A 21,576-nucleotide genomic window follows, 5' to 3' on the forward strand; every position below is an offset into this window, starting at 1 on the left:
CAGAGCTGCAACATCCTTTAGGAGATGGGACCCAACTGGGAGTAACCAGGGAGGGCTTCCTAGAGGAAAGGACCTGTAGATCTGCGGATGGGAAAGGGAAATCTGAGCCTGACCCCTAATGGGCCAAAGGCAGGGATGGATTCAGCACTGCTTTGAAGGAGGGAAGTGGGGGGAAAGACCAGTGAGTGGGCTCGGGACCCATTTTGGAAGCCTAAATTATTACAAAATCCTCTTGAGATGGAGTCTGTTCCTGAAGTAAGGTTTAGGGCAAAAACCCTTTGCACCTACTCTAAATAAACCGAGGGCTGGAGATGAGAGGGTGTGGGAGGAGACCCCCAGCTCCAGCAAGCCCTGGTACCATAAGAGAGTTGTCTCTACATTAGTAATTGAACCAGAAAGGGCCTGAGTAAAGCCTGTTAAGATCGAGCTCCGGAATACAAGGTCACGAGAACATGGAGAGCGGCAGGGACCGCAAGGGGAGAGGGAACCAGTCCCGTACTCACTGCTGGCACGTGGCAGGTCTTAACACATGTTAGTTCTTGACTCTACCTTTACCTCTTGGGGCGTATGTGGTTGCCTCGTCACCCTCCATGCCCATGAGGGCCACTCTTTCTGGGTACCTGAACCCAGAAATCTGTGGATTTCACCCATCCATCCATCCATCCTCCCACCCACCAGTCTCCCATGCATCACCTACCCCTTCACTCATCCTACCCATCCATCTACCCATCCGCCTCTATCCAGCCACCCATTCCAGCCAGCTACCTGCACAATAGAGAGGCAGACAGTGGAGCACAGCAGAGGCTCCCCACGAGCACCCTGGGGGGCAGCCTGGAGGCTTCTCCAGGTGGCATTTCCGAGGGCCTGGCCGCAAGCCTTGGAGCCACAGGGATCTGCTTTGGTGAGCTGGGTGCTAAGGAGATTCACCTCTCTGTGACAGACTTACATTTACCAAGCTCACAGGGATTGATTTTTATATACACACCCTGATGCCAACTTATTAATTTATAATAAGAAATGCTACTCAAGTGGAGCGGATATTTGCCCTGGCAGAACAGAGCCTCTCCCAGTAGGCAAGTAACAGGAGAAGTCAAATGATCATGAAAAATGCTGGGTTGGTAATTCACAGTGAGAAATCGAACTTCTGAGGGGTCTGGGTACTCATAAACTTCCAGGTCTGTCTGCTCTCTCCGAAAGCAAGTTCCAAGAGAAGGTGACCAGAAGCCCCCTGGGTGAATCTGAGTTAGAGAGCTGGGGTGGGGCGGGGGGTTGGCTGTGTGATTTGCTGTCCAACGGCCTGATGCTTCTGCCCCACCCTGGCACCTGATCTGTCTCAGGCACCTTCTACCCCAGGGGTCAGCAAACTATGGCCTGCAGGCCAAACACTGCCTGTTCTTGTATGGCTCAAGAGCTAAGAATGAATTTTACATTTCTAAATGATTGAAAATCAAAAGACAAATTATATTTCATGACATGTGAAAATTATATGAAATTCAAATTTCAGCCTCCCCCCAAAGAAAGTTTTAATGACACACAGCCCATTCATTTGTTACCTATGATCTATGGCTACTTCTGTGTTACAACCACAGAAGTGAGTAGTTGCAACAGAGACCGTGTAGCCTGCGAAGCCTAAATTATTTATGATGTGATCCTTTATAGGAAAACTTTTCGACCCGAGGTCTAGGCCAGTCCCTCACCTTTCTATGGCCTTCGGCTCTCTACTGAATTACTGTCACCTTCCCGTCCTGTTGACCTGAGATTGTTCAGAGATCACCTGGATCATGGAAGCTGCCCAAGTTGACCAATCATGAATTTTTAGGTGATCTCTTGGTTCCCGTGCACACACTGGCACGTCATAACCACGTTGCAAGGATATCAGCCTAGCCCCCAGTGGGCTCATCAGCACCTCCATGTATAGACAATGCAAAACACTTGTTTTCATCTTTCTGTTCACCAACTTTCTGTTCTCCCAATCACCCCCAGCCTCCCTCCCATCATGCCTTCATTTACCAAGCCAGCCTCGTTGGTCCACGCGTGGTGGCACCTACCTTTCCATCTCTTGAGCATCCACCCATACATCCACTTAGCCTCTGGCCCAATGAGGTGGGTGTGATGTGTGCATGTGTGTGCTCGTGCGTGTGTGTGTCTGCGTGTGTGTGTATAGTGGATGACCTTACAACTCAACAAACTCCCAGCTATGTTTGGGACTTTAATCAGAGGTTAAAGGCTGATGAGAAAGTCATGTCCCTGCCGGCCAGGGGTCGAATACCCTGAGTTGGGGTGACCATCTCCAGTGAGAATTTTCTCTGACTGAGAACAAACAGCACGACTTTGAGCCTGGGGCCTTCCCTCTGCTTCAGGGCTGTGAAGTGTCGTCTGGAGTTCTTACGAGGCAGCTGTGTGGGAGAGAGAGGGAAAAAAAGAAAAGAGGTGGCGAGGGAGGGAAGAGGAAGCAGAGACAGAACAAGAAGGAGGGCGGGCGGGGGAGGAGAGAGATTCACGCCCTGTGGGAAGCGATCAGATGCAGTGGCTCGGGGCCCATTGATTCATTCTTCCAGGGCTCCTTTGTCCTGGGCCTGGGTGGTGTGGGCGGGTTTGTCTGGGAGTGCCCAGGGGCGGTGTGGGCACAGCTGGGCGCTCAGGCAGCCAGCGCCCTGGGCACTGCCTCCCGTAGCTGCCTGCCCAGCTGGGGACTTGGGTTTCTGCCTCCTCCGGAGGGGTTGGGGAGGATCTGTGTAGGATTCAGCCTGAGTTTTAGGGACACTCAGGATGACAGGCCCCTCAGACATGGGGGTAGAGGGGAGCTGTCTGCAGTCAGCAGTGCCTGTCGCGCAGCCCCTGTGGCCAGCTGGCTCCTCTTGCCCTCTGTCACCAGGCCTGGGGCTGGGTGGTGCAGACCACACAGAGTGGGAGCTGAACCCCAGTGTCTGAGACCCCAGCTCTGGGCTCTGTTCCCTGCCGGAAGGAAACATACCTATTTCACTCAGGCAAGCTTCCAGAGGCCATGGGCAGAAGGCTGTCATTAAACAAACAAAGCAGAGAGAAAAATCTTTAAAAAAAGATGTTGAATTATGGTTTTCTCAGGGTATATGCCCAGTAGTGGGATTGCTGGGTCGTATGGTAGTTCTATGTTTAGTTTTTTAAGGAACCTCCATACTGTTCTCCATAGTGGCTGTATCAATTTACATTCCCACCAACAGTGCAGGAGGGTTCCCTTTTCTCCACACCCTCTCTAGCATTTATTGTTTGTAGATTTTCTGATGATGGCCATTCTGACTGGTGTGAGGTGATGCCTCATTGTGGTTTTGATTTGCTTTTCTCTAATTAGTGATGTTGAGCATCTTTTCATGTATTTGTTGGCCATATATATGTCTTCTTTGAAGAAATGTCTATTTAGGTTTCTGCCCATTTTTGGATTGGGTTGTTTGTTTTTGTGATATTGAGCTGCATGAGCTGCTTATATATTCTGGAGATACATGTACCACAATGTTCATTGCAGCACTATTTACAATAGCCAGGACATGGAAGCAACCTAAATGCCCATCAACAGATGAATGGATAAAGAAGATGTGGCACATATATACAATGGCATATTACTCAGCCATAAAATGGAATGAAATTGAGTTATTTGTAGTGAGGTGGATGGACCTAGAATCTGTCACACAGAGTGAAGTAAGTCAGAATGAGAAAAACAAATACTGAATGCTAATGCATATATATGGAATTAAAGAAAAACGGTATTGATGAACTTAGTGGCAGGGTAGGAATAAAGATGCAGACACATAGGAGCTGGGATGAAGTGAGAGAGTAGCACTGACATATATACACTACCGAATGTAAAATGGATGGCTAGTGGGAAGCTGCAGCATAGCACAAGGAGATCAACTCGATGCTTAGTGACAACCTACAGGGATGGGATAGGGAGGGTGGGAGAGAGGCTCAAGAGGGAAGGGATATGGGGATATATGTATACATATAGCTGATTCACTTTGTTGTACAGCAGAAACTAACACATAATGCTTCACAGAAGCATTTATGCTCCAATAAAGATGTGAGAAATAAAATAAAACAAGATGTTGACCCAAATGCACAATTATTGCCTTTCCCACTAACTGGCATAGACCTTCAAAGCTGGAGGCATCTGCCTTTGCATTTTATGGACAGAGAAGCCAAGGCTTCAGATGACAAAGAGCTAAGTGGTGTGGCCAGCATGGACCTCAGGCCTCTGGACCTTGAGTCCAGAACCTCTGTCTGCAGGGAGGCAGTACCACATAACAGTGATGACCTTGGACTCTGATGGATGTCAGAAAGGCATGGCTTCAAGGCCCACCTCCTCTCCCAGACAGTGTGAGTCTCAACGTCCTGTATAAAATGGGGACGCTGGGAAGAGTACTGAGCTCATAGGCTGCTTTGAGGAATAAAAGAGGTGCTCTTTGTAAAGTGCCTGGTGCATAGTAGGTGGCCGATATGTGTTAACTTTTAAAAACTAGCTACTGTGCTAAGGTTAGAGAATTGAACAAAATCCTCTCTGCAAGGAAACCCCAGTTTCGTGGGGGTGACATATAGACTCACCATTCAGAGGAATCAGTACAATGCAAGATGTAGGTGCTGTGGGCGTGATGAGGGCAAGGGGATCAGACGGCTTCCCAGAGGTGGCAGGTACACCAATCCCTGAAGGCAGAGCAGTTGTTTACATCAGGTGGGCAAGGGCAAGGGAGAACATTCCAGGCAGAGGGCACAGCACAGGCAAAGGCAGAGAAGTGTGAGGCCCTCCTGGGAGTGAGGCTGCTTGCAGAGGGTTCTCCCTGCCAATTAAGGGTCCCCAGTTGGTCTCCCACTGCCCCGGGCTCCTCACCACCCTCCTTCCAGTGTGAGCTCTGGGAAAGCAAACTGGCTTAGTATTTGCTGAAGCCAAACACCATTTTGCTTCAGCAAATTTTCTGATGGAAAAAATAATTTTGTAATGAGGCCCCAAGTTAAATAGCCTTGGCATTTGGAATTATCTGGCCCCACTCTTTGCCAGGAGGGATAGAAATGGGATATGAGGAAAAAGGGGATTAGCCCAGATAATGTGTTTCAGGAGCCTCCTTCACTGTCTCCCCCTCCAGGAAGCCTCCCCAGCTTTCACCCTCATAGGCACACACATAGACACCCTCCCCCACATACTGTCACCAGCTATTCCACATTCACCTCTGAGCACTCATCTCCAAGCTCAGTCACACACACACCTTAGGGCACATGAGACTCACAGACTGTTGCCACAAGCCATTGCTTCTACACACACACACACACACCCCACACATGTGCGCGGGGCTGTTCAGGGTGTTTCTCCAAGCCATTGCTGCGTCTCATAACCACCTAGATGCTGGGGAACAGAAAGATTGGAGGGCCCTGGACCCAAGAGTGACCCCAGCCTGCTAGTTGCCACTGTCTGCAGCCTAACAGGGTGGGAGTGCATGCAGATACCCCTCCCCACCCCGGGCCATTCGCTGAGCCCAGAAGGACTGGTGGGCACCCACTCTGATCCTGGCTCACTCCAGGGGAGGCCCTATGGGCGTCAGTGGAGTCCAGTGTAACTGGTTCAGAAGGGCCCAATGACTAAATAATGTCGCTGTCAGGCTCTTGGAGATGTAATTAGGTCTGACGGTCCTTGACTAATCTGTGTTTGTCTTCCTTAAACCTCTGTCACACTGCCCTCTGCCTGCCCAGCCGCCAACAGCCCTAGGTACTCCCGCAGCTGAGACAGACTCAGGAGGGGCGGGGGCAAGGGCAGGAGCAGAGACCCAGTTCCAGAGCCAGGGCAAGACCTCGCATTCATATACAGGGATCCGGACAGGCTCCAGTTTCCAGAATTAAAATGGAAAATCTGGACTCTGCCTCTGTCTGTCTTCCTGCCTCTCCTGTCTCTCCCAGTCTCAAGAGACCTCCGCCGAGGTGTATGTCTCCCCTGCTCTGGGGCCAGAAAGGAAGGGTGTCATCCATTCGGCATGTGCTGACTCACACTCATAACCTGTCACCTCCCAGAGCAGGCTGTGCCCAGGCTGCTAAGGCGTGCCGGCTATTTTTACGGGTGAAGGTGTGATGTCACAGGTACAGGGACTTCTTGGCTCCCAGCGGGATGGCGGCCATGCTTGCTTAGCCTTATTGGCCTCCATCCATGCTGGTCTCCAGGGTTGCTAACAGCTTCTTCTTCCCATTGCTGGCCTGTCCTGCAGGGGAAGGGAGTCCAAGCATTTCTTGACACTCTAGTGTGCCTAGATCTGCTACTGAGATGGGGTACACCACAAGAGGGAAACCTGGACCAGTTGGGAAGATGAGTCTTTCCCACAGATGCTCAACCCTGAGTGCCGCAGGGATTGAGATGAGGAGTGTCTGTAATAGTTCAGTGGTCAGGGGAGCCTTAGGATGGGGAGGATTTGGACAAGAGGAGGGGCGTCCCAGGTGGGGGATGGCATGAAACTAGGTGCCAGGATAACAGCTAACACTTCCTGACAGCTTATTGTGTGCCAGGCTTTGCTCCAAGTGGTTTTGTATGGCTGAATCTATTTAACCCTCACAATAAATAAGGCACAGAGAAGTTAAGTAACTTGCCCAAAGTCACACAGCTAGTGAGGGGCAAGGGTGGGATTTGAATCCAGACAGTCTAGTTCCAGAGCCCATGCTTGTAACCGCTCTCCTCTGCTGTGTGTGAAGTTACCTGAGTGGAGGGAGGGTTTGGGCAGGAGGAATTGGAGAGGTAGGGGCGTGGGGGAGGAGCTGTTAAGGGACTTAAATGTCAAAAGGAGGTTTGAGAGCCACTCTGATAGGTGACAGGGAAGTAAGAGAAGTGACAACCTCTGGATGTCACCTGTACCCCTTTCCCACCTGTGCCACCCCCTACTTCTGACTCCTGCCAGCTCAGAGGAGCAGGGAACATTGTAGGTGATCTAAGATACTCATTGCTTTGTCTGCCCAGCCCCTCTTCCTGCTTCTCAGGGAGCTGCCAATCACAGAACTCCTCACAGAACTCCCACCTTCCACCCCACTTACCACCCAAAGGGCTGGGTACATGACCAAAGCCTGGCCAATCAGCATCCTTCCCTGGGATTTGAAAATTTCAAACCCAAGAAAGAGAGGTCTTTCTTTTCTGCAGATAGCTCTCTGCAGAGGGAACCCTGGAGCAGCCCACGGGCAAGGTTCCAGCTGTAGAGAGGGTTAGCATGAGAAAAGGGGGCCGGAAGCCTCGACCTGCAGAGAGGAGAGGCCAAGAGGGGGTTCTGTGGTGTAGAAGCCTCACATACAGTCTCTCCCCAGGCTTCCAGCTCCCCAGCCTTCCCCAACATTTGGTTTTGTGATCCAGTAACATCCCCTTTGTGCCTAACTGGCTCAAATTGGGTCTCCATTATTTGTTACCAGGAGGGCCCTAAAAAGGTATTGCCTCCCAGACTCTGTAGGAGAGGGGACCTTTGAGGTCTCCATGCAGAACTCGGGGGCCCCTGATGGGCATCCCCTCACCTCTCCCAAGATGGGGGCTCACTGGGCATACTCTGCTCCAAGTCTGGCTTGGGCAATGCTGGGATCAGGGAAGAACCGTCTCAGCCTGGCAGCGGGGACAGACCTGCGGACAGGGAGCACCTAACCTAGCAGAATGGAGACTGGACTGTCTCTAACCATGGGAGCTGGGCCAAGCCCCCGTGCCCTGACCAGGCTCTCTCCATACAAGCTTTTAAGGAAGGAGGGCAAAACTAGACCTGAGGCCCAGAGTCCACCTGGCCTGGCCTGCTTGCCAGCAGCCCATACCTGTCCCAGCCCCGCGAAAGAGCCTGATCCATCTCTGAATGGATGTGCCAGCCTGGGTGGGGCACAGCAAACACTGTTTCCGGGTCTTCCCCTGGTGTTGGGCTTGCCTCCAGGTTATTTAGGAGGTTCTTGAAAAATAGCAACAGCACAACAAAACCTCAACACAGAATCATGGTAACCGTTATTCCTTTCCCTGGTCCAGTCCTTCTTCCCAGGGTCCCAGCAAGTCACCCCCTGGTCCCTGTACCCCAGGTGGCTGTCCTGCGTTGGTAGCTGCCTGCTCCAAGCCAAGGGGGCCAGTTACCCAGTTGTGCCCTCACCTTCTGCTGTGTGCCTTGTACTCCCTGTTCTGGCCCAGGTTGCTGGGCTGGTTTTCTTGGGTATATTTCTCCTGCTCCCCAAGGTAATGGTCTTTCTGAGATAGATGCTGGAGACATATGACCGGAGGCTCCGGCCTGTGAGGCTCTCTTTCCCAGGTCAGCTGCTATACTGAGCCCTCTCTTGCCCTCTAAGCTGAAAACTGGTCTCTCCCCTTAAAAATAGTTAGAAAAAAGTGTTTCCTAAATCTTGGAGCATCTGAGTCTGGTGATCACGGGGATTTGGATCTGCCATTTCCTGTGGAGCCAGCAGGGTGACGTAAAGGAGGGGAGAGGGAGTCAGGCGCAGGGATGGGGGGTCCTTGGTAGGCTCAGCAGCAGACCACTAAGAGAAGAAGCTGTGTGATTCCCAGCCACGTTGCATCTCATGCTGGGGATCTAGGCTCGAGCTGGGATGCCAGGAGAACAAATCATGGCAACACGCTCCACTTGGCTTTTGGACTTAAAAGTGTAACCCAAAGGCCAACTGACAAATTAGGGCTAGCTCTTTCTGGCTGCCCAGGCTTGGCTCCAGCCCTCGTGTGTGTGTGTGTGTGTGTGTGTGTGTGTGTGTGTACATGCCTGGGTCCCATGTGTGCTTCTGAGCACACGTGTGCATGCAGTGTGTATACAGGCTAGGGCTTGGCTACATTGCCCACATCTCCTGCTCACTGCAAGTGCTAGTCTTCGGCAAAGCTGAGAAGTTTGAGGATTCTGAGGCTGGCACTCCACCCCCTCACTGGCCCTGGCCCTGGCTCTCGTTTCCTTCTTAGCCCGCTGCCCCTCTGTCCTCTCCTTCTGCACTGTTTCCCCACCAGATGCCCCTCTTGACTGACAGGTGCCCAGTTTTGATGTCTGTCATGGTGTTTACAAATGCAGCCTTTTCCTTAAGGCTTTATAAATCAGATTTGATACTTCTCACAATCTCCGGAAGCTACTTTTTAGTAAGAAAAATCTTGGAACATCTGCACCTTTTATCGATCAGATAAGCTTCCAACTCCAGGATGTGCCGTTCCAGGTTTTCCCAGCCTGGCCCCAATCTCACTTTTCTGATTCACCAGACCTTTCTAGCCCCTTCTCCTACCCCACATAGGGGAATAAAGCGTGGGAGGAGGTGGCCTAGGGCTATGGGAGGATTGAGAGTTGAGTTTCTTGGGTTCTAGTCCTGTCTATGCCAATGACTACTTTTGTGACCTTGGGCAAGTCCTTGCCTTTCTCTAGACCTCAGTCTTCTCTGTAGATTGGGTGCATTAAATAACATCAAAGTCTCGGCCTGGGGGACTGTCAGAACCTCTAAGCATGACTTTTCAGGTTTTTAAACAGCTTATTTAGTTCACTGTGACTCTGATTTGTTTTCGTTTTTAATTAATTAATTTATTTTTGGCTGCGTTGGGTCTTCATTGCTGCGCATGGGCTTTCTCTAGTTGCGGCGAGCAGGGACTACTCTTTGTTGTGGTGCGCGGGCTTCTCATTGTGGTGGCTTCTCCTGTTGTGGAGCTCGGGCTCTAGGTGCACAGGCTTCAGTAGTTGTGGCACACAGACTCAGTAGTTGTGGCTCACGGGCTCAGTAGTTGTGGTGCATGGGCTTAGTTGCTCCGAGGCATGTGGGATCTTCCCGGACCAGGGCTTGAACCCGTGTCCCCTGCATTGGCAGGCGGATTCTTAACCACTGCACTACCAGGGAAGTCCCTCTGATTTGTTTTAAATCATTGCATTAGTTTTGTGTGGCTGCCATAACAAATTACCACAAACTGGGTAGCTTAAAACAAAAGAAATTCATTGTCACACAGGAGGCCAGAAGTCTGAAATCAGTAACACTGAGCTGAAATCAAGGATTTGGCAGACCTGCACTCCTTCCAGGGGCTCTAGATACTCTCCCCATCTCAAGACCCTTAACTTCATCACAACTACAAAGACCCCTTTTCCAAATAAGGTAACATTTCCAGGTCCCAGGGATTAGGACCTGATATTTTTGGGGGCTTTTACTCAGCCTGCTTCAACCACAGCATTGACTCCATTTAGAAATGTCACCTATCACTAAAGGCAAGTGTGAGGTTTTTAGATTTATCAGAGGGAGCCTGGAGTTGAAGAGGGTTGAGAAAGTGGACAACGTGACCTGCAAGGGTCCTCCCAGTCCTATCGCTGTGCTTTTCTAACTACCATGTGCTGAAGGAAACACAAATTAGTTGAATTTCAACCAAATCAAGCACAATCAAGGAGTGAAATCCATCACCACTCAACCAAACCAATCTCAGGCACCTGGGGTTGAGGTGCCCTGTGGATAAAATATTGTTTAGATCCATGAGGGTCTTTCATTCAGCTGGGGGACCCCCAGTACAGGGCCTTAGATGCCACCGGCTCCTGGTACCACAGTGGACCCCAGGCTCAGGACAGATGGAGCCCAGGCCAGGCTGGCAGACTGGCTGCAGAGGCCATAGTCTCAGGCCTCCTGAACACCCCCGGATTCCATGTCCCCGTCCCAGTGTTCCCAGGTGGTCCAGGTTCAGCTCCCTGCCCACCCTCACCATGGGAAGATGGTCACCTCTCAGACCTTCCAGACCAACCTATAGAAGCCCTGGGCCTGTTGGCTCCCATTAGAGCCTATCACAATGGATCCCCTATGCCCACACATCCCTGCCTGCAGCCTCACAGCATCAGGAGCAACAATGGGGGTGGGGGTAGGTGTTTGTGTCACATTCAAATGGGCCCAAATCCTGGCTCTGCCATTTGCCAGCTGAGTTTGCTTAGGCAAGTGATTTCACCTCTCTGATTTTGGTTTTGTCATCTACGAAGTGGATGACACGCTGCTGCTGGGGAGGGAATTCTTACAGCATGTACTTGTTAGCAGCAAAAGCTGACATAGAAAAGCCGGGAGGATAACTTCTGCTGCCAGTGTCCTTGTCCGCATGGTGAGCCACAGCCACCCCCTGCCTCTGCAGGAGATCCTCCAACACTAGCAGATCCGCCAGAGGACAGACAGCAGAAGCAAGCAGAACTACAATCCTGCAGCCTGTGGAACAAAAACCACATTCACAGAAAGAGAGACAAGATGAAAAGGCAGAGGGCTATGTACCAGATGAAGGAACAAGATAAAACCCCAGAAAAACAGCTAAATGAAGTGGAGATAGGCTACCTTCCACAAAAAGAATTCAGGATAATGATAATGAAGATGATCCAGGACCTTGGAAAAACAATGGAGGCAAAGATTGAGAAGATGCAAGAAATGTTTAACAAAGACCTAGAAGAAATAAAGAACAAACAAACATAGATGAACAAACAAACAGAGATGAACAATACAATAACTGTTAAACTATGTTTAACAAAGACCTAGAAGAATTAAAGAACAAACAAACAGAGATGAACAAACAAACAGAGATGAACAATACAATAACTGAAATGAAAACTACACTAGAAGGAATCAATAGCAGAATAACTGAGGCAGAAGAACGGATAAGTGACCTGGAAGACAGAATGGTGGAATTCACTTCTGTGGAACAGAATAAAGAAAAAAGAATGAAAAGAAATGAAGACAGCCTAAGAGACCTCTGGGACAACATTAAATGAAACAACATTCACATTATAGGGGTCCCAGAAGGAGAATAGAGAGAAAGAACCAGAGAAAATATTTGAAGAGATTATAGTCGAAAACTTCCCTAACATGGGAAAGGAAATAGCCACCCAAGTCCAGTAAGCGCAGCAAGTCCTATACAGGATAAACCTAAGGAGAAACACGCTGAGACACATAGTAATCAAACTGGCAAAAATTAAAGACAAAGAAAAATTACTGAAAGCAGCAAGGGAAAAATGACAAATAACATACAAGGGAACTCCCATAAGGTTAACAGCTGATTTCTCAGCAGAAACTCTACAAGCCAGAAGGGAGTGGCATGATATACTTAAAGTGATGAAAGGGAAGAACCTACAACCAAGATTACTCTAACCGCCAAGGATCTCATTCAGATTCGATGGAGAAATCAAAAGCTTTACAGACAAGCAAAAGCTAAGAGAATTCAGCACCACCAAACCAGTTCTACAACAAATGCTAAAGGAACTTCTCTAAGTGGGAAACAAAACAGAAGAAAAGGACCTACAAAAACAAACCCCAAACAATTAAGAAAATGGTCATAGGAACATACATATCGATAATTTCCTTAAACGTGAATGGATTAAATGCTCCAACCAAAAGACACAGGCTTGCTGAATGGATACAAAAACAAGACCCATCTATATGCTGTCTACAAGAGACTCGCTTCAGACCTAGGGACACATACAGACTGAAAGTGAGGGGATGGAAAAAGATATTCCATGAAAATGGAAATCAAAAGAAAGCTGGAGTAACAATACTCATATCAGATAAAATAGACTTTAAAATAAAGAATGTTACAAGAGACAAGGAAGGACACCACATAATGATTAAGGGATAAATCAAAGAAGAAGATATAACAATTATAAATATATATGCACCCGACATAGGAGCAACTCAATACATAAGGCAACTGCTAACAGTTGTAAAAGAGGAAATCGACAGTAACACAATAATAGTGGGGGACTTTAGCACCTCACTTACACCAATGGACAGATCATCCAAAATGAAAATAAATAAGGAAACAGAAGCTTTAAATGACACAATAGATGAGATAGATTTAATTGATATTTTTAGGACATTCCATCCCCAAACAGCAGATTACACTTTCTTCTCAAGTGCGCATGGAACATTCTCCAGGATAGATCACATCTTGGGTCACAAATCAAGCCTCAGTAAATTTAAGAAAATTGGAATCATATCAACCATCTTTTCTGACCACAACGTTATGAGATTAGAAATGAATTACAGGGGAAAAAACATAAAAAACACAAACACACGGAGGCTAAACACTACGTTACTAAATAACCAAGAGATCACTGAAGAAATCAAAGAGGAAATCAAAAAATACCTAGAGACAAATGACAATGAAAACATGACAATCCAAAACCTATGGGATGCAGCAAAAGCAGTTCTAAGAGGGAAGTTTATAGCTATACAAGCCTACCTCAAGAAACAAGAAAAAACTCAAATAAATAATCTAACCTTACACCTAAAGGAACTAGAGAAAGAAGAACAAACAAAACCCAAAGTTAGCAGAAGGAAAGAAATCATAGAGATCAGAGCAGAAATAAATGAAATAGAAACAAAGAAAACAATAACAAAGATCAATAAAACTAAAAGCTGGTTCTTTGAGAAGATAAACAAAATTGATAAACCATTAGCCAGACTCATCAAGAAAAAGAGGGAGAGGACTCAAATCAATAAAATTAGAAATGAAAAAGGAGAAGTTACAACAGACACCACAGAAATACAAAACATCCTAAGAGACTACTACAAGAAAGTCTATGCCAATAAAATGGACAACCTGGAAGAAATGGACAAATTCTTAGAAAGGTATAACCTTCCAAGACTGAACCAGGAAGAAACAGAAAATATGAACAGACCAATCACAAGTCATGAAATTGAAACTGTGATTAAAAATCTTCCAACAAACCAAAGTCCAGGACCAGATGGCTTCACAGGTGAATTCTATCAAACATTTAGAGAAGAGCTAACACCCATCCTTCTCAAACTCTTCCAAAAAATTGTGGAGGAAGGAACACTCCCAAACTCATTCTATGAGGCCACCATCACCCTGATACCAAAACCAGAAAAAGATACTACAAAAAAAGAAAATTATAGACTAATATCACTGATGAATAGAGATGCAAAAATCCTCAACAAAATACTAGCAAACAGAATCCAACAACACATTAAAAGGATCATACATCATGATCAAGTGGGATTTATCCCAGGGATGCAAGGATTCTTCAATATACACCAATCAATGTGATACACCATATTAACAAATTGAAGAATAAGAACCATATGATCATCTCAATAGATGCAGAAAAAGCTTTTGACAAAATTCAACATCCATTTATGATAAAAAAAACTTTCCAGAAAGTGGGCATAGAGGGAACCTACCTCAACATAATGAAGGTCATATATGAGAAACCCACAGCAAACATCATTCTCAATGGTGAAAAACTGAAAGCATTTCCTCTAAGATCAGGAACAAGACAAGGATGTCCACTCTCACTGCTATTATTCAACATAGTTTTGGAAGTCCTAGCCATGGCAATCAGAGAAGAAAAAGAAATAAAAGGAATACAAATTGGAAAAGAAGAAGTAAAACTGTCACTGTTTGCAGATGACATCATACTATACATAGAAAATCCTAAAGATGCCACCAGAAAACTACTAGAGCTAATCAATGAATTTGGTAAAGTTGCAGGATACAAAATTAATGCACAGAAATCTCTTGCATTCCTATACACTAATGATGAAATGTCTGAAAGAGAAATTAAGGAAACACTCCCATTTACCATTGCAACAAAAAGAATAAAATACCTAGGAATAAACCTACCTAGGGAGACAAAAGACCTGTATGCAGAAAACTATAAGACACTGATGAAAGAAATTGAAGATGATACCAACAGATGGAGAGATATACCATGTTCTTCGATTGGAAGAATCAATATTGTGAAAATGACTATGCTACCCAAAGCAATCTACAGATTCAATGCAATCCCTATCAACTTACCAATGGCATTTTTTATGGAACTAGAACAAAAATCTTAAAATCTGTATGGAGACAAAAAAGATCCCTAATAGCCAAAGCAGTCTTGAGGGAAAAGAATGGAGCTGGAGGAATCAGACTCCCTGACTTCAGACTATACTACAAAGCTACAATATGGTACTGGCACAAAAACAGAAACATAGATCAATGGAACAAGATAGAAAGCCCAGAGGTAAACGCACGCACCCCTGGTCAACTAATCTATGACAAAGGAGACAAGGATATACAATGGAGAAAAGACAGTCTCTTCAATAAGTGGTGCTGGGAAAACTGGACAGCTACATGTAAAAGAATGAAATTAGAACACTCCCTAACACCATACACAAAAATAAACTCAAAATGGATTAGAGACCTAAATGTAAGACCAGACACTATAAAACTCTTAGAGGAAAACATAGGAAGAACACTCTTTGACATAAATCACAGCAAGATCTTTTTTGATCCACCTCCTAGAGTAATGGAAATAAAAACAAAAATAAATGGGACATAATGAGACTTAAAAGCTTTTGCACAGCAAAGGAAACCATAAACAAGACGAAAAGACAACCCTCAGAATGGAAGAAAATATTTGCAAATGGATCAACGGACAAAGGATTAATCTCCAAAATATATAAACAGCTCATGCAGCTCGATATTAAAAAAACAAACAACCCAATCGAAAAATGGGCAGAAGACCTTTGGAGAAATAGACATTTCTCCAAAGAAGACATACAGATGGCCAAGAAGCACATGAAAAGCTGCTCAACATCACTAATTATTAGAGAAATGCAAATCAAAACTACAATGAGGTATCACCAGTTAGAATGGGCTTCATCAGAAAATCTACAAACAACAAATGCTGGAGAGGGTGTGGAGAAAAGGGAACCCTCTTGAACTGTTGGTGGGAATGTAAACTGATACAGCCACTATGGAGAACAGTATGGAGGTTCCTTAAAAAACTAAAAATAGAATTACCATATGATCCAGCAATCCCACTACTGGGCATATACCCAGAGAAAACCACAATTAAAAAAGATACATGCACCCCAATATTCATTGCAGCCCTATTTACAATAGCCAGGTCATGGAAGCAACCTGAATGCCCATCTACAGACGAATGGATAAAGAAGATGTGGTACATATATACAATGGAATATTACTCAGCCATAAAAAGGAACAAAATTGGGTCATTTGTTGAGATGTGGTTGGACCTAGAGACTGTCATACAGAGTGAAGTCAGTCAGAAAGAGAAAAACAAATATCGTATATTAACGCATATATGTGGAACCTAGAAGAATGGTACAGATGTACCGGTTTTCAGGGCAGAAATTGAGACACAGATGTAGAGAACAAACGTATGGACACCAAGTGGGGAAAGCCGTGGGGGCGTGGGGGTGGTGGTGTGATGAATTGGGCGATTGGGATTGACATGTATACAGTGATGTGTATAAAATTGATGACTAATAAGAAACTGCTGTATAAAAAAAAAAAAAAAAAAAAAAAAGCTGGGAGACAGAGGCATCCAGAGAGGCTGCGTTGGTTCTGTGCAGCTGAAATTACAGAGAAGCAGAAGCCATAAGGGAACAGAGACCGCTAGTTGGAGACAGGACAGAAGGAAGCAAGCAGGGTTCAGTCCAAGTGCCTTATGGGCTCTGCAAGACCCTACATGCCTGCCCTTGCTCCCTTCTCTGACCCTTTCTCCCCTCTCCTCCAAATCTGCAGTGTTCAGCGTCACTGACTCTTTTTTTCATTCCAGGGTCCCAAGCTCCTTCCCATCCCTGGGCCTTTGCATATGCTGTGCTCCCTCTCCACCTGGCCAATCCTACTTACCATCTGGATCTTCGCTTAAATGCTACTTTTTCAAGGAAGCTCTCTCACAAGGACAGTTTCCCCAGTTATGTGCTCATTGACACAGGTTACTGGCTCATTAACGCTGGACCACATGCCTACCTCTGTTCCATCAGTAGCAGCCAGGTGAGGAGGTGGAGCAAAACATGGTGGCCTCTGCCTCAGGGGCTGTAGCAGGGAGACCTTCCTTAGAAGAAGCTCTGAGCGGGCAGCGACCATGAGGCACGTTCAAATGCACACAGAGGAGACAAGGAGAGAAAACAGGGTCCAGTTCATAGTGGCCAGTATATCCACATCCCCCCCTCTGCCAGGAGAGGTGCCTGAGGTCAGGAGGGGAGTGATTTGCCTACAGCCACTCAGCCGGTCATGGCAGGGCTGCTCTCCTGGCCTCAGCTCCAGTGCCCCGGGCTGTGGAGAAAGGAGCTGGGCAAAGGAGAACAGGGGCCAAAATGGGAGCCCAGGGCTGTGGGCCTGAGGTCAGGGAAGTGGAAGCTGGGCCTGAGTGAGGGCTGGTGGCAGGTCCCTCTGGCAAGCTTGCACCCTGGCTGAGCCAGCCACCCGGGAACCCTGTGTGTGCCCAGACTTTTAACATCTGGCATTAAAGGATGGCTGCAGTTCTTAGCTGAGGGCACCTTAAATACTCTCTCTTCCCACATCCATTTTCTTTTGTTTTGTTTTGTTTCCCTGTTAAATGGAAAGGAAACATCTTTGAGCCGGATCTGTGTCTGAGTCACTGCAGGTCCTGGAGGTGGAAGCCAGGCTGCTGGGGGTGGATCTAGAAGAGGGGAGGGTATGAGGGCGGCCCTGAGGAAGGGTGCAGGACACCAGTCTTTGCTTGGGGACGCTGCTGGTGTGATATGAGGGGTCTTCAGGGTACCCTCCCCACTTTGCCTCTGAGCTTCTCACAGACGCCCCCATTCTGCACCGCCCCCCATCTGCTTTACCACATAGGCCTCTGAGACGGGTCACACCCTCAGTCCTTTTCTGTCTTTGAAGGAAGGACATTTTCTTTACGGTGGGAAGATATGGCTCCCGCTGCTGGGGTCGGGGACGCCACAGGTTAGCAGGGGGTGCTGTGGGAGACTTGGAAACTTCCCTACTTGGGGTGACAAGGAGGTGTGTGTGACATGGGCTCTGAGCCAAGAGGTCAATGTCCAGCTCACACCCTGCCGCCCACCCTGGAGGCTGTGGGATGACCCCTCCTGTATCTTGGATCTTGGGTTGAGTTGGCATAGGAGAAATTGGCCAAAATAGGGAGTTTTAATATGTATTCTCTTTTCTGGTCATTTTGATTGTCCACTCCGCCCCCTGGACTGCTTCGAGGCCCTGCACTAGCCCCACCTCCTCCCTTCCACTGCTGAGAAGGCCCTCCCACCACTCACCTCACTCTGTCAGGACAAGTGGCCTGGGTAGGAGGCAGGCCTGGCCAGGTTAGGCCCTTTATACATAGAGGGGGTCCATTTCGAACAGGGAAACTGAGGCCAGGGATGGGAAGGGAACTTGCCAGCACCCCTGAAGTGTGGCAGTGGAAGGCTGGAGCTGGGGTCTGGCCCCCCTCGACCCAAGCCCAAATTCTTTCTCGGGGTCAGGGATGGGTGGCAATCGCCAATGGCTGTGCAAATCTCCCAAAGCCAGCACAGAAGTAGCTGTTTGAGGAATGGATGGTCCAGAGGGGCCTCGGGCCCAGCAGAATAGCCGTAAGGCCGTGCAGGCCAAAGCGCTGCCCCCACACCACCCCACCAATGCCTTGTCCCCCCAGCCCCAGGCCCAAGCCTGCCTCGCCGCTCCCACCATCAGCCACAGAGGCAGTGGACCAGGCTATGGCGCATCAGGGGCTGTCTCTCTCCTCTTAGGCACAACGCATGCAGTCTTGCTCCTGACCACGTGCCGAGCAAACTGAAAGATGTCATGTTGTCCCATCCCAGTGCAGTCCTTGTCTCAGCTCCCCTCCCCTTGTCGGGGAGGGCCTGCTCTGAGGGTGAAGTCCGGGAGGTCTGCAGGGGTCTGGGCAGCTGCCTGGAGAAGGCAGGCTGGAGCAGCTGTGAGAGAGGGAAGGAGGGTTGGCAGGGGGAGGTAGTCACAGGGGGCATCCCAGGCAGGGAGAAGTGCCTGAGGATAGATGAGGAGGTGGGGACACCCCAGCGTGTATGGAGCCCCGGCTGGGCCTTCACTCTAGGGGAGTGAGCAGGAGAGACCCCCTGGCCCAAGGCAGTGCAGTGGGAAGGCAGCCTACCTGTGCAGGGCCTTGAGTGATGGGCCAAGAACTCAGGCTTTATAACTTCAGGGAAGGAGATGATCACCCTGGGGCCTTCCGGAGCTGGTGGGGACGAGGGCTGTGTGCTCCCAGTTCCCCACACACTTGCTCCCTGCTTCTCTCTCCGAGGCTGACAACCTGGCCCCCTTCCTGGGCCTGGCTCCAGCTCCTTTATACGGGGTACATGAATTCAAGTGGGTACTGCCTGGGAAGGGGGCTCAGAGGTAGGCGGGGGCAGGGCGAGGTGGAGAGGCAGGTTCCAGGGCAGGGGTCTGGACTCAAAGTTAATCTCTGCACTTGCTGATCTTCTGTAAGTAAATCAGGTCCCCTCCTGCAGGCCCCAGGCCTCTGCACTGACACTCAGCAGGATGCACACTCCCCCTAGGCTGCACCAGCCTGGCTCTGGAGTGGAGGAACGGGTGCCCACAGCTGGTCCACGCTGCAGCTGCTCCGGAGCATAGGCTCCCCTCCAGCGGCAGGTCCACGTGGTCCCCATCATGATTTCTCCGTGGTTCTCTGCCTCCAGCTCTCTCTCCATTTTCCTCTCTCTCTCTTTTTATTTTATTTTATTTTATTTTATTTATTTATTTTTGGCTGCGTTGGGTCTTCATTGCTGTGCACAGGCTTTCTCTAGTTGTGGCGAGCAGGGGCTACTCTTCGTTGCGGTGCATGGGCTTCTCATTGCGGTGGCTTCTCTTTTGCAGAGCATGGGCTCTAGGCACGTGGGCTTCAGTAGTTGTGGCGCAGGGGCTCAGTAGTTGTGGCTCGCGGGCTTAGTTGCTCCGTGGCCTGTGGGATCCTCCAGGACCAGGGCTCGAACCTGTGTCCCCTGCACTGGCAGGCGGATTCTTAACCACTGTGCCACCAGGGAAGTCTCTCTCTCCCTCTCTCCCTCTCTCTCTCTCGATATCTGCTTTCTTCTTTCTTCTTATCTCCCTCCTGGACCCTTGAAATTCCTATTAACTTCCTGTCACTCTCTCCCCCTTTTTTCATTTCTTTTTTTACTCTCTCCCTCAACTCCAACTGTTCACACCCAGTTAGCTCCACAGCCTCTGCACTTTTCTCGGAAACAGCTCTCCTAGCCCGACCCCTTCGGTCCATCCTCAAGGTTGCCACCCTAGTTCAGATGCCCATGGCCCTAGTCTTAAACTACTACAGAAATCTCCAAGTGGCTCCTCTTTCACCCTTGATACCACTGCCAAAATATTTTCTCTGAATTCCATTTCCATCCTGTCTTCTTACCAGAGCAGTTCCCTGGCGCTGCAAGTGTAAACCATTCCATTTGTTACTCAGCCCTTCTGTCCTCTGTCTGAGTCCCCCCAGCAAGACTAAGAGCAAAGAAGAGCAGGGGTACATGGCCTGTCAGACGTAGGGAGCTGTGTACCAATGAAAGGTCTTGGGGCCTGGACTGAGCTAAGGGAGAGGGGCTTTACCCCAGTCTGTGGGAGGAGACATAGCTGGGACCAGAGGCAGAACTGAAGCTGGGAAGAGCCCGGAAATAATCCAGAGGATGTACTAAGGCAGAGTGGCTTAGTGGAGGTGCAAAGGTACTGTGGTCACAACCAGGAGAATCACGCAGAACAAAAGAATTTCTGCATCTACAGCTGTCCTCCAGGGTGGGCAATGAGAACTGGGAAGGCCTCCCAGCCGCCAGGCACTTTGCTGGGTTTGTCTGTGAGGGTGTGGGAGTGGAAGTCCAGAAGATGCAATTGGGGGTGGGAGTGGTTAGACCCTGGAAGAGAAGAGGGGAGCCAAAGAGGCTGGGGCTGGAGTGGGGAGGGCCCAAAAGAGAACTCCCTGGTGGGGGCAGTCAAGTAGGGGTTCTGGAGACAGGTCCTGATGTTTCTGAAGTGTGTGATATAGACTCCCCTTTATCTGCCCTATAAACTCTTTAGTAAACTATCCATCTCTCACTAATGCTCAGGTATGAGTGCATTCCTTGGGGGAGTCTGGAGAGGGTTGGGTTTTTGTCTGGGCCATCTTGATGGGGACAGAGATAGGCACTGAGAGTGCAAAGCCAGGAGGAGAAGGGAGCCTGAGATGGCAAGCCCTGGGAATTCCCAGGAACCTTGCAAATTGGACTCCTTTTGTGATTGAGAGACATGAGAACAAAGTAGTGTATAGTTTGCCAATCCTGGCAGAAATGACTGGCTTGGCCCTGGAGGAGGGTACAAGTGCGTATATATGTGTGTGCAGGGAGTAAGTGTGCATGTGAGCTGAGAAAACTGCACCGTGACCCTGGGCCTATAGAGGTGTAACATGACCTCAAGAACATGTAGGTTCCGCCCACCCCACCCCCCCAACCTCCCAGGTACCTGGAGAAAAGGCTGCTGGACCATCAGTGCCAGCACAGCTTTGGCAGCTGACAGGGACTCTGCCAGACCTCCCGCAGCACTGCAAGGGCACAGATGCTCAGCTGAAGATCATGGGATGCCTTGGCAGGCCCACAGGCTCTTTCCTCTCCTCAAGGCAATAGTACCACGATCAACCCGTATATTGGATTTCATGTGCACCTCTGAGGTTCTTGGTTTTATCATAGGCAGAAGGCCCTGGAAAAGGAAAAAAGACAGTCCATGAGAGTAGAAAAAGGGTATCATTTAAATCATTAGTAGAAGGATGCTACTGCATTTTACACTCCTACCTGGGAAAGAGGACATATAAGTTATTGATGCCTTAACTCAGATCTCACTTGAGAGACATGCTGCTGGTCTGG

The 21,576-nt window shown here is 48.6% G+C and overlaps 1 long non-coding RNA gene across 1 annotated transcript in view; it reads right to left on the reverse strand.

The window, feature by feature from the left end:
• Positions 1 to 21,576, reverse strand: part of LOC309626338 — a 131,022-nt gene that overhangs the window by 18,651 nt on the left and 90,795 nt on the right. Inside the window, exon 6 of the long non-coding RNA XR_014243116.1 lies at positions 21,179 to 21,412. This is a non-coding gene — a long non-coding RNA (uncharacterized lncRNA). The remainder of the gene's footprint in view (positions 1 to 21,178; positions 21,413 to 21,576) is intronic.

This window comes from Balaenoptera borealis, assembly GCF_965194805.1.
Source record: "Balaenoptera borealis genome assembly, chromosome: 3".
In the NCBI taxonomy this organism is placed as follows: Eukaryota; Metazoa; Chordata; class Mammalia; order Artiodactyla; family Balaenopteridae; genus Balaenoptera; species Balaenoptera borealis.